Below are 13,038 nucleotides of genomic sequence, written 5' to 3'. Positions count from 1 at the left end.
AAAATAGAAGAAAACAGAAACTATAAGCAATGAAGTGTACCGACATTTTATGACTGGTCAGGATCTAACATTCTCAAGAACAAGGTCTATACACACTGGACTAAAATGCTACCAAATTTCCACACACATATCCTGTGTAGAAAATCAGCAGCATTTTACAACAATTATAAGGATGAAATGTGTGGTATCACACATTTGAGGTGTATATTATGAGGTTCTGCAGCACTTAAGGTGTGGACTATGATGTTCTTCAGCAGCTGAGTTGATGCTATGATATGTTTCTGCATCAGTGTAGCTACAGCATTCTCTAGGTATGTTTGGTTCATAATGCATCAAATTAAATGGTAGATTTCCTTTAATATTCAACATCATTATGCTATCCGAAAAGCCTTTACCACCCACCCACAGGTCACAACATGCAGGAAGCCAGCATAAAAACAAGGTTTAACCCAAGTAGCTGGCTCATAGCTTCTATTTGTCCATCCATTTCTTCCTAAAGCTGGCTTCCTCATTCAATAGGATTGCATTGTGATTGCTTGGAGCAACTAATAGATCCATCCTTTCTACCCACTCACAAATATTGAAGGCCTTTCTTTGCATATAAAAGGTTAGTTGTATTTCTGTATGAATCCAGATCCAAGGTACAGTAAATAATATAATAATAGGCAGTCCCCTGGGTTACGTACAATATAGGCTCTGTAGGTTTGTTCTTAAGTTGAATTTGTATGTAATTTGGAACTGTATATTTTATAATTGTAACCCAAGACAATTTTTTTTTTGGTCCCTGTGACAATTGGATTTTAAACATGTTGGGTTGTCATAAGAACCAGGATTAACAATAAAGCTTAATATCAGACACCTTTGATAACTGGTATTGCTGTTTATTGTATCCTAAGGCTAAAGTACCGTAAATTACCAACATCCAGTTGTCCGTTTGTAACTGGGGAACCACCTGTATATATAACAGTCATATATTTAGATGTTACTTGGAGAAAATTATGCACAAAACTGCACCTATTTATGCTTTATGATCAGAAGCCCCGGAAGACGCCTGAAAAGGCGAAAACTGGGTCGGGCAAGGTGTTTGGCATCTCTGTTTTATAAATTTGATATGTGCGCTTTTTATGTTCTCTTGTCAGTATATAAAATAAACCATTTGCACCCTTTTATCCTGGCGTTCTAAACCATCTGTCCATAATCTACAACACATGGACGACGGTGAACCTCGGACATGAGAGAGGGACAGGGTGCACACTTCGATCCAATGAATGGAGACCGGGAGAGGAGCAGTGCACCAAGGAGACCTTTATTCCTAACCCAACAAAGGGGTGATGAGATTCTTCATTGCCTAATGTGAATAAGAGCTTGTTATGGAGTAGAGCACTGACATTTGCATTTTTGCATTATGATCAGAGTCTAAGGCATAGAGTAAAGCTCCTGGTAAGTAATGAACTTACCACGTAAGGTTCAAGTTTGGACTGAACTCCCGCTGGCACCGATCATTGGTGTTATCTCTATTAATGTTGCAGCAAAGCTGGTGTCTATGCGCCACAAGTACCCAGAGATCATCCCTCCCTGTGATGCTATTGAGAGTGACTTAGCCGGGGGCATTAAAAAATTTAACACCTGAGATCTGTGCCAGCACTGATGGTGGGGGGGTGAGCCAAACCTGAACCCAAACTTTTGACTGAAGTTTGGCTCGGGGGGACTGATTCCACAATGTTTGGCACAGATCGGAACATTGCAGGTTTGGGTCAGTATTAGTGATATATTCCTCTACAGCCATTTTGGATCAAGCGACCATTTTAGTATTAGCCGGGGTCATGCCCGGGGTCAAGCACTGTCCATGTGCTGTCATGATTCAAACTTCATTTTTATGTAACCTGTTTGCCTGCCTGCCAGCTTTTCCTTGACATTTAATGAGAGGCAGGTCTGTCCTTCACTCTTGTCCTATATTTTTGCTCTAGCACCTGCTTATCTTATGTTTTGGCTTGTCTTCTTCTCAGGGCAATTAGTATAAACAAGGACTCTGAGAAGAAATAGTTAACCTCTTCAGAGAATGTCCTGGTAAAATTCATTATGGCCAATAGCATTGTAGTATTCTATCTCCTTATCACAACCCCCGCATGCTGAAGACTCTGTATTTGATATATGCGGCTGAATGCTAATAAACTGGGGGGGTGGATTCTACATTTACTCAGAGAGTGGTGTGTCTTGCTTTTGTGCTCTCGTCCTGGGACTGGGCAGCCATGAAAGAGTTAATTTGAAAGTTACCTTTACAACTGATCAGGGCGGTTTAAGCCCTAGATTAAAATCTCGGACAGTCAGCTTATACTTACTCCTGGTTCAGCAACCTCCTTCCCCACTATACCATATACATATGTATAATCTTTGTATATATAAGATGAAAACATCATTCAATTTTGTCAGTAAAATCCCCCCATACCAGTGAGATTTTATGTCGCAGTCAAATTAGGAAACATTTATATTTTTAGGAGTGAAAATGTGACATATTTGTGAGTAATAGATTTTCTTCACTTTGTACATTTTATGATCTCTCTGTAACTTAGAAGCTCATACACACAAGGGAAATGAGTGAATGGTAAGTCTTGGTGTTGGGGCTTATCTTGTTAGTGTTGATGTTTGTTTCTCATAGTCCCAAATTGTATTACGTTAACATGAGCAACTATGATATGATGTTTCCAAGTAAATTCATAAAAAAGAATGTGATTGAACAATTACGGAAGAAAATAAATTCTTTTTTTCAGACCGTGTAAGGTATCTGATACAGCAAATCTCCAAGGGACCTTTGATATAGCTTTGTGTGCTCTATGCCAGCAGATAACGGAGACAGCCCATCACATTTCAACAGGAGAGGTCTTATTCCGACAGATGAAAGGAGAACAAGAAACATGCAAAACAGAGGACATAGCGCAGAGGAATTAACTTTACAATTTTACTCTAATGAAGAGAAATGTCAATTTTCTGTGCATTAAAATACTTGAAATCCTTCCAAAATACCAAAGATGACACTACGTCAACTGTTGGATGTCTATTGTTTAGCTTTGCCCAATTACCTTTCTGTAAAATTCTAGATCTTTATCACAATCACTCAGAGGCCTTGCTTTCAAGTGTTGAATGGGTGTCATAATTATGTAATGTAACCAGTCTGGAAACCAGATTAGTAATTAACTGAACCAAACTGATTGCTGTGACTCCCAGAATACGTCCCTTTAATGTTGAACATTTACTGCGAGCTTGAAGGATTTGTTTGCTCGCCCCTTGTGTGTGATGAGAGTTTTTCTCTAATTAGTTCCTAGGGGACTGCATATACGAACAGGAGAAGAATAATTGCAGGCCTATGAAATGTGAAATGGCTTAGGCTGCTTGGAGTAGCTGCTTAATTGTATGCAACAAGTTCCAGCATCTTTTTATTCTGTATCAAGATAGTTAAGACATTGCTTTCATATGGCAAGAGTGAAATTCTGTAAGAAGTGGTAACTCTGTGAAAGAACAAAAACAATCAGTTACAAGTAACACAAATAGAAACACCTCCTGGGGATGTGTTCAAGGATTAATATCTTATGTTTATGCATGAACTTAATGCAACACTTTGTATTTACAGGTCACTCAAGTCTTGCTCACTCGAAGAAGGTCACACACCTAATGTAGATGAAGTGTTCATACTACCGCAGCCTCTATCTGTAAGAAACATAGAGAATGATCAATAGAAATATGCAAATGACAAGAGAAAAAAAACTATGTCAACTTTACTGTTAGATTTTTTTTCTCAGTCACCAAAGCTGTTAAAATAATTACTAGAGTCCATTACATGCTGAAAGTCTTTTGTAGACCAAATGCTTAGAGCAGTTGTCCATCCTGGAGAATCCAGACATATGTTCCCATGGGCAAACTGCTTGTCAGGACAATCCAATGAGTATACAGGGGAACCTGTGTCTTAAACCCAGGACTCAGACTCTGGTTTTTGCAGCAGTTTCTGCTGTCTATACATTTGTCAATCCATGTGCAGCCACCACATATGTGACTGATGTAATGAAAAGAAAGGGAAGATTATTCAAAAACAATGCAAGACACTTTTCAAGGAGTCCGCAGCAGCGGACATTCTCCGTGAGCCGTAAGCCTATGCTGTCGGTAAGTGCTCCCCTCGCCATACAGCTGCACAGTAATCCCGGCAGGTATAGGACTTGCTCTATGTTTTCCGGCCGCCCGGCTCAGACATGGTGCGTTTTGACAAAAATTTGTGAGTGTGAGATATTTATATCTTGAAAATGTCATTTGCCAATTCAGGATTAACAAAGTGTCACCTTACTAGTACATTAAACAATCAACTATCATAACATGGCTGTGTGTTTTCTAAAATAAAATTAAACATACATAAAAACCACTAAAACCAATGTATTATCTGTGTAATTTAATACAGAAAAGGTCCTGAACAGTTCTAGAGGTTTTGTGTAATCTCACTCTGAGCAGCATGTATGAAAATGATCTTTTTAAACAATACAACCCATTAAAACGTAACTAAACTTTTGAAGTATTATTTTGTACTGCAGAAATAAAAGTGAAGGTCGCAATAGTAAACTGTTTAATAGACTTCATTAAGTAAAGCTGCTTCTCTGTTAAAAAGGTGAACTCTTTCCTAGAGAATATTTCCCTTGATCAAGCTCTCTGGGGTGAACTATCCAGGGACTGTGTATAAGGAGTTAAGTCATTAAACACTTTAACATGTTCCTTTTCTGTCAGCTGTCAGTGGAGAACAGGACAGAAAACTGATTTACATAAACTGCTTGCATAAGGAAAACAGGCAGGGGAAAAAACACAGGAATATGTTTCTTTAAGGAATTAACCCCTAGACGCACCTAGACATTATAGTACGTCCTGGTGAGTGCTTCATTAGCGCACCAGGGCGCACTATAACGTCCTGCTTCTGGCACCGGCTCACGAATGGAGCCGGCACCAGAAGCAGCGGCTGTCAGCTGTGTAGTACAGCTGATACCACGCTGTAACACTCATGGTCCGAGCTGACTCCGATCACGAGTGTTAACCCCTTACACACCGTGGTCAAGCCTGACCGCGGCGTGTAAGGGTCTTCCCCCTATGGATCTGATCCCCCGCGCCGCCTACTGGGGGATCCAATCCTCTTCTGGGCAGCCCCGAGGACTGCCAAGTGCCCCAGGACTGCCCGATGCTGGCAGCAGTCAGATGCCTTCCGGGTCTGACTGTAAAGTGTCTGAGCATGCGCGAGCATGCCAGACAGATTACACTGCTCTATAATGAAGAAGTATTTTAGAGCAGTGTATTGGACTTCAACCAGCGATCAGAGCCTCACTTGTTCAAGTTCAAGTATGTATAAGTTAAAAAAGTTCAAAACACAAAAGTTTAAAGATTAGAATAAATAAAAAATAAATACATAAAAATATAGGCTCCTAAAATGACACTTTCCCATAAAAACAGTATAAAAACACAAACACACAAAAAAAGCCTCATATTTGGTATTGCCGCGTCCATAACAATCTGTATAATAAAACAGAATTGTTACTGGACCCGCACGGTAAACGCCGGGAAAAGAAACGCAAAAAACTTCCCAAAAAAGATAATTTTTGATTAATACCTTTAAAAAATGCACTAAAAAGTGAAAAAAAATGTTACACACTCTAAAATGAGACCACTCTAAAATGAGACCACCAAAAGAACAACGCTTCTGGCAAAAAATAAGCCCCTAACCAGATTTGTCAGCCAAAAAATAAAAAAGTTATGCATTTGAAAAGAAGGTGATGCTTTAATGAACAAGATTTTCTCTAAATGAGTTTTTATTCTGTAAAATTGAATAAAATACACAAAACCCCCACATATTTGGTATCGCTGCGTCCGTAACAATCTGCATAATAAAACTGAATCATTATTAATCCGCAAAGTGAAACCCGTAAAAAAAACCCACAAAAAACACCCCCAAAAAAGATAATTTTTCTAAAATAAGAACATTAACAAGAACAATCCTTCTTACAAAAAATACGCTCTTAACCAGATTTGTCAGCCAAAAAATAAAAAAGTTATGCATATGAAAAGATGGTGATGCTAAAATTAACATTTTTGCCAAATAACTTTTTATTCAGTAAAAATGTGGGAAAAAAAGCTATAGATGCCCCAAAATTATGTACCAGAAAAGTGCATTTCATGTGGCAAAAAAATAAGCTCCTATAGGTCCACATTAAAAAAACAAAAAAATTATAGCCTGTACAATGTGACAATGCAAATCTGCTCTGGATGGCGCCTCCTTCCCTTCTATGCCCGGCCGTGCGCCCATGAAGCAGGATACCACCACATATAGGGTATCGGTGTATTCAGGAGAAATTGCGTATCAAACTTTGTGGAGCCTTTTTTCAATTAATCCATTGCAAATGTTTAATTTTACACCCAAAATGAGTGTATTGTGAAAAAATATTTCAATTTGTAGACCGCGCCTCCATTTTGTTTTAATCCCTATAAAACCCCTATAGGGTTAACAAACTTCTTAAAAGTGATTTTTCATACGTTGAGGGGTGTAGTTTCCATAATGGGGTAAATTGCGAGTCTCACTATTATTTAGGCCTCTCTGTGTCAATTAAAAGCTGAGCAGGTCCATCTAAATACAGGTTTTGCTGATTTTCCCAAAAATTTTAAAAATGGCACCTAAATTCTGAGCCTCATAACATTCTAGTAAAATATGTGGAATCTTAAAAAACCATGCCAACATAAAGCAAACATTTGGGAAAAGTAATTTATGAATTTATTTGGGTGCTATGACTGCATCAAAAGTAGAGAATTTAGAACTTTTTTTTCCAAATTTAGGTTTTTTTCTTAACTAAACACAAAAGATATCATCCAAATTTTTTAACTAATTTGAAGTGCAATGTGTCACGAGAAAAACAATCTCAAAATCCTCTGAATATCTTATAGCGTCCCAAAGCTATAAGCACTTATAGTGACAGAGGGCAGATTTGAAAAATGGGACCACGTCCTTAAGGCCAAAGTAGGGTGAGTCCTGTAGGGGTTAAATAACATCATCTCCTATATTTATTTACATTCCTTTCATTAATATTATTTTAAATACTGTTAAAGACATACATTATTAAAGGTCAGCCAGAGCTCCACTTAAGAAGCTCTTAAAGAAATTTCTGAAAAATATGTGGTCAGTTACACAAAGGTTTATTTGGGGTACCTGATATTTATAAATACTATCAGTCAGTACACTTAAACAGAGCAGTCAACTGGCATCATAATACAGATAATAAACTGTGGGTAAAGATGCACTAAAATTCCACTAAAAGCAGCATTCTGGCCAACTAGTAGAGGCAGAATATCCATTAATCTTGTGCTTGTTAAATTTTTTTTTAGATAAGTAATGCATAAAGTAGCCCCAAAACCTTCGCCCCTATTCCTAATTTTGGAGAACCCAGAATTTATCTCATGTGTGACAGATCCAAGTTTTGTCAATTGGAGAGAAGCAGGAATTTTTCATGCAATGGTGTTTATGATAGATAGGAAAGGGATGACACTGGAAGAGATTCAGCTAAAGCAAAAACCTTGTTCATAGAATTTTTCTAAAGTCTTTCCAGCGATACCATTTTATCCACAGTTTACCACAAGCTATTTCATAGAGAAAATACAGTTTTTGCCATGGATTGTGGATAAATGTTAATCGAATATGCATGTCAATTATTTGTATGAAAAATATTAAATAAAGAATTAATAAAAAAAAACTAGAACTTCACAAAGAGCAGTTCCTGGTATACACAAACTAGAGACCTAAATTACCCAGTTTCCTCTAACCCTTTCTATCCTTCCCAACAAGATTTTGAAAAATAAAAACTTTGAAAGAAACTTGATCTGGTAGGTATTTAGCTTTTTGACAACATACTGGCTGTGGTTTATTAGTTCACTTTCTGCTAACAGGCTCCCTTTATCTGCTTCCATATGTAGGGCTTGAGGTGCATAGTTGGACATTAGGTAGCAAAGAAGCTCAACAGTAAGTTCTTCTCCACTAGACTACTAAGATGATGGTTTAGAGTTAGAATAAAATCTATATAATCCACCTTCCTTTGTGTAGGATTCCTCTTCAAACTTCAATGTCTTCAAGCAAGACTTTGAAGTTAAGACTTTAAGAAACTTTATTCTTTTCTCATAGGACATGATCTGTTCCTGTTGATAACATTACACATTTTATGACATCAGTGCATATGCTGTTAAAGGCCTAGATAAATTCAGACCATGTTATGTGGCCACTTGCATTGGATCATAATTTGGACCGTATTTTATTAAAACAAAATAAAAAATGTTACCCGTAGTAACCAATCCCAATGCAAGTAATAAAGCTTAGCCCTGATTGTTTTTTGTCAGCAATGGTAACTGTGCCCTATTCCGCTTTTTAGAATAGTTCACCATATTGGGGCTCATTTACTAAGGGTCAGCGGATCGCATTTTTGTCGGGTTTCCCGACGATTTCCATTTTGCGCCTCATCACACTGGTGATTGTGTCATACACGATCGGATTTTGTCGCATCGGCACCGGCTTGCACGCAACACAAACGGGGGGGGGGGGGCGGTCCGTCGGACAACCCGACGGATTCGGAATACGTGCGGGATCAAAATTTTCAAGATCTCATTCTAAAAAGTCTTATGTCTTTTTGCAGTGGAAAGAAATATGTTCAGGGTCAAGTGTTGGACATGTAGGTGCACAAAAGAGCATAGTAGAGAAACAGGAAAAAAAACTTATATCTGACTACCCTTTAAACTGCATTCTGTATCTGTATCTGCTACCGTTATATATCACATCATGTTACCGTATGGGTTAAAATATTATCAGCTGGCTCAGTGTACTTCCGTTTTTAAGTATTGATTTTTCTTGAGGATGGAAATGACTATTAGCCAATATGCAACCACAAGCGTTTTATAACTCACTTTAATGCTCTGGTTGTTCAATCAAAATCTGAATACCGGTCAAACACCAGCAAACAGAGCACAGGAATTTGGGTTTAGCATCCTATTGTCAAGCAATCAGTAGGCAATATATTTGTATCCAACCACTAAATAACAAAGTGTTGGCAAATAATGAAAAGGCAATTACAGCACAGCTTTATTCACGTTACAGTACTCATTCTTCAGGCTCTGTAATTACTGCTAGGACTGACGGTTTACTCTAGCATGGCAGTGGCACCCGGGTGGAAAATAGGGTAGTATGGAGCATGGAAATTTCTAAATGTCATCGTTATAGTTATATGGTCTTGTTAAAGATTTCTATAGAGCAAAGATATGCTGTAATACAGGAAGAAAAAGTTTAAAGAACACAGTCAATGGACAGGTTCAGTGATAGCATCAGCATAAAGTCATCAATAGCATCTTGTTCCTGACTAAGATCACCAATGTCTCAATATCCAAATAAGAATTCCAACTTTTTTTGGAATAAAGTATTTTACATGTGAATTTTCATTATACTTTTTTGTGAAAAAAAATATAAATGATAAAAAGAAATAAAACTCCATAAATATAATATTATGTTATAATGTAGGCACAATGAATCCTGCAAATTTAGTAGATAAAGTACTAAACTAAAGGCAATATGTCATCAGAAATGTATCCTTTTTTGACTTTGCACATGTTTGGTTATTTTTGGTTATATTGTTGCAGTTTTCACTCTGTCCACTAGATCTAATAATATAATTACTAGAGATGAGCGAGCACTAAAATGCTCGAGTGCTCGTTATTCGAGACGAACTTTTCCAGATGCTCGAGTGCTCGTCTCGAATAACGAGCCCCATTGAAGTCAATGGGAGACTCGAGCATTTTTCAAAGGGACCATGGTTCGGGAATAAAATGTGTTAATTAATTGAAAAAGAATGTCTTCTGATAAGTTAGCAGATGTATGCAAACATCTGCAATCTATTCTTCACTGTTCCGCGCGTATATTATCTCCCGACAAGTTAGCAGATGTGAAGAACAGTGAAGAATAGGATCATTTAAGTGAAAAACACAGTGAAGAATAGATTGCAGATGTTCGGCACATCTGCTTACTTGTCGGGAGATACGCTGTCTCCGTGCCCCGCTGTCTCCGTGCCCCGCTGTCTCTGTGCCCCGCTGTCTCCGTGCCCCGCTGTCTCTGTGCCCCGCTGTCTCTGTGCCCCGCTGTCTCCGTGCCTCGCTGTCTCCGTGCCCCGATGTCTCCGTGCCCCGCTGTCTCCGTGCCCCGCTGTCTCCGTGCCCCGCTGTCTCCGTGCCCCGCTGTCTCCGTGCCCCGCTGTCTCCGTGCCCCGCTGTCTCCGTGCCCCGATGTCTCCGTGCCCCGATGTCTCCGTGCTGCTCCGTGCCGCTCCCCGATGTCTCCGTGCAACGATGTCTCCGTGCGGCTCCCCGCCGCTCCCCGATGTCTCCGTGCCCCGCTGTCTCCGTGCCCCGCTGTCTCCGTGCCCCGCTGTCTCCGTGCCCCGCTGTCTCCGTGCCCCGCTGTCTCCGTGCCCCGATGTCTCCGTGCCGCTCCGTGCCGCTGCCTGATGTCTCCATGCTGCCGCTGCCCCATGTCCCCGTGCTGCCGCTGCCCCATGTCTTCGTGCTGCCGCTGCCCCATGTCTTCGTGCTGCCGCTGCCCCATGTCTCCGTGCTGCTCCCCGGTGTCTCTGTGCTGCTCCCCGGTGTCTCTGTGCTGCTCCTCGTTGTCTCTGTCCTGCTCACCGTGTTCTGCAATGTGTTCTTCACACATATATATTGTTCTTCACATACTATTTTGTTCGCACCGTTCCGCGCGTATCTTCCGACAAGTAAGCAGATGTGCCGAACATCTGTAATCTATTCTTCACTGTGTTTTTCACTTAAATGATCCTGTGTTCACTGTTTTTATTCTATTCTTCATTGTTCTTCACTGTGTTTTTTTAATTAAATGCTCGATCTCGAGCAGGGGAAATACTCGTCCGAGCAACGAGCCGTTTCGAGTACCTTAATACTCGAACGAGCATCAAGCTCGGACGAGTATACTCGCTCATCTCTAATAATTACACTTCCTCTTCCCTGAAGAAGTTAAATATGTAGCCTTTAATTTGTAGGAATGCCCAGATCACATTGATTGTTAGCATCTATAAATAGATAACATAGAAACCACTGCTCCCACACGTAGACAAGAATTACAAAAGAAGTGAAGAGTGTCATATTGGGTGATAGCAGTCAGCAACAAAAGTATAAAATGGTTCTCAATTTATAAGATTGTGCTTGAACATCTTCTGAACTTGAAGTATCTTAGTCTATTCATGAGAAATCGCTGGTAGTCGCTGGTAAAAATAGAGTAAAATATGACTGTCCAATTTTACTAAGAGTCCATTCCTATTAATAAGTTCCTAAACTGTAGATCTTTTATTAACCCTTTAAGGACGCAGGGTTTTTTCGCTCATTTCTCGCTCTCCACCTTCAAAATTCCATAACTCTTTCATTTTTACATGTACAGATCTGTGTGATGGCTTATTTTGTGCGTAACAAATTTTAATTTCCTGTAATGTTATTTATTTTAACATGCCATGTACTGCGAAGCTTAAAAAATTGAAAAAAATTGCGTCACGTTCTTGTGGGCTCAGTTTTTACGACTTTCACTCTGCGCTCCAAATAACATCTCTACTTTATTCTTTGGTTCTGTATGATCACGGTGATACCATATTTATATAGGTTTTATTGTTTTTTAATACATTTCAAAAATTAAACGAATGTGTACAAAATAGAGAAAAAATTTTTTGCCATCTTCGTACACCAAAGTATGAAAAAGTTATTAGTGTCAGGAGCTGTGTGAGGTGTAATTTTTTGTGAAATGAGCCGACGTTTTCATTGCTACCATTTTGGGGTCTGTGCGACATTTTGATCACTTTTTATTCCATTTTTTATGTGATGTAAAATGGTCTAAAAGTCGCATTTCGGACATTTGGCCACCATTTCCCATTTCGGAGGTCACCGCTGGCGATAACCATTTTGATAGATCAGGCATTTTGGGATGCGGCGATACCCAATGTGTTTTTGTGATTTTTACTGTTTATTATGTTTTATATCAGTTCTAGGGAAAGGGGGTGATTTGAATGTTTTATTTTTTATTTTTTATTTTTTCACTATTTCTTAGACCCTCTAGGGTACATTAACCCTAGATAGTCAGATTGTTCCTACCATATACTGCAGTATATGGTGTTTTTCCATGTGATTCTTTACAATGAGCCACTGGCGAAGATTGGAAGAAAGATGGTGCCGCCAACTGCGGCATTAAAAGGGTTAATATCCGCGATCGATGCAAGCACCGACCGTGGTTATTAGCGGTAGGGGTTTGCTGCAATATGCAACAACTCCCACCCTTTTATGAAGAGGACTCAGCCCGTGAGCCCTCTTCACACACCCCGTGCACCTCTACGCCATAGAGCTATGGTGCTTAGCGTAAAGCGGTTAAAACATATAATATAAAACATAATAATAACACAAAATATAAACCAAACATTATATACAATATATACAAAATATTTACAACAACTTACCTGCTGGCACAGCCCCATTCACACCACAAATTTTTTTTTTTTTTTTAATGAAAAAAAACAGAACATATACACCAAAATAATTAACACAAATAACACCCCCCAACCAACAAATTTTTAACACATACATAAATAAATATGGTATATATATATATATATAGTTCCTAAACTGTAAGTATATTCTATGTCATATTTTGTCTTAAATGTCTTTGTGAGGCTTTCCTGCACAACATTGGGGCACATTTACTAAGGGTCCGAACTCCGCACTTTCGTCAGGTTTCCCGAATATTTCCGTTTTGTGTCGAATTGCCCCGGGTTTTTGGAGCACGCGATCGGATTGTGGCGCATCGCCGCTGGCTTTCACGTGACAGAAATCGGGGGGCGTGGCCGTCGGACAACCCGACGGATTCGGAAAGAACATGGAATTTAAAAGCTATTTGTGACGCAAGATACGCACTCACATGCACTGGGAAGAAGAACGTGAACTCCGGCGGACCTC

At 39.3% G+C, this 13,038-nt stretch overlaps 1 long non-coding RNA gene across 2 annotated transcripts in view; it reads right to left on the bottom strand.

The window, feature by feature from the left end:
- Positions 1 to 3,367: 3,367 nt before the first annotated feature.
- Positions 3,368 to 13,038, bottom strand: part of LOC140068940 (uncharacterized) — a 52,909-nt gene continuing 43,238 nt past the window's right edge. For both annotated transcript variants that reach the window (XR_011848641.1, XR_011848640.1), the window contains one exon: positions 3,368 to 3,702. This is a non-coding gene — a long non-coding RNA (uncharacterized lncRNA). The remainder of the gene's footprint in view (positions 3,703 to 13,038) is intronic.

Source organism: Engystomops pustulosus, chromosome 7, assembly GCF_040894005.1.
Source record: "Engystomops pustulosus chromosome 7, aEngPut4.maternal, whole genome shotgun sequence".
Classification (NCBI taxonomy): domain Eukaryota; kingdom Metazoa; phylum Chordata; class Amphibia; order Anura; family Leptodactylidae; genus Engystomops; species Engystomops pustulosus.
This window is presented reverse-complemented; position numbering and strand designations above follow the sequence as displayed.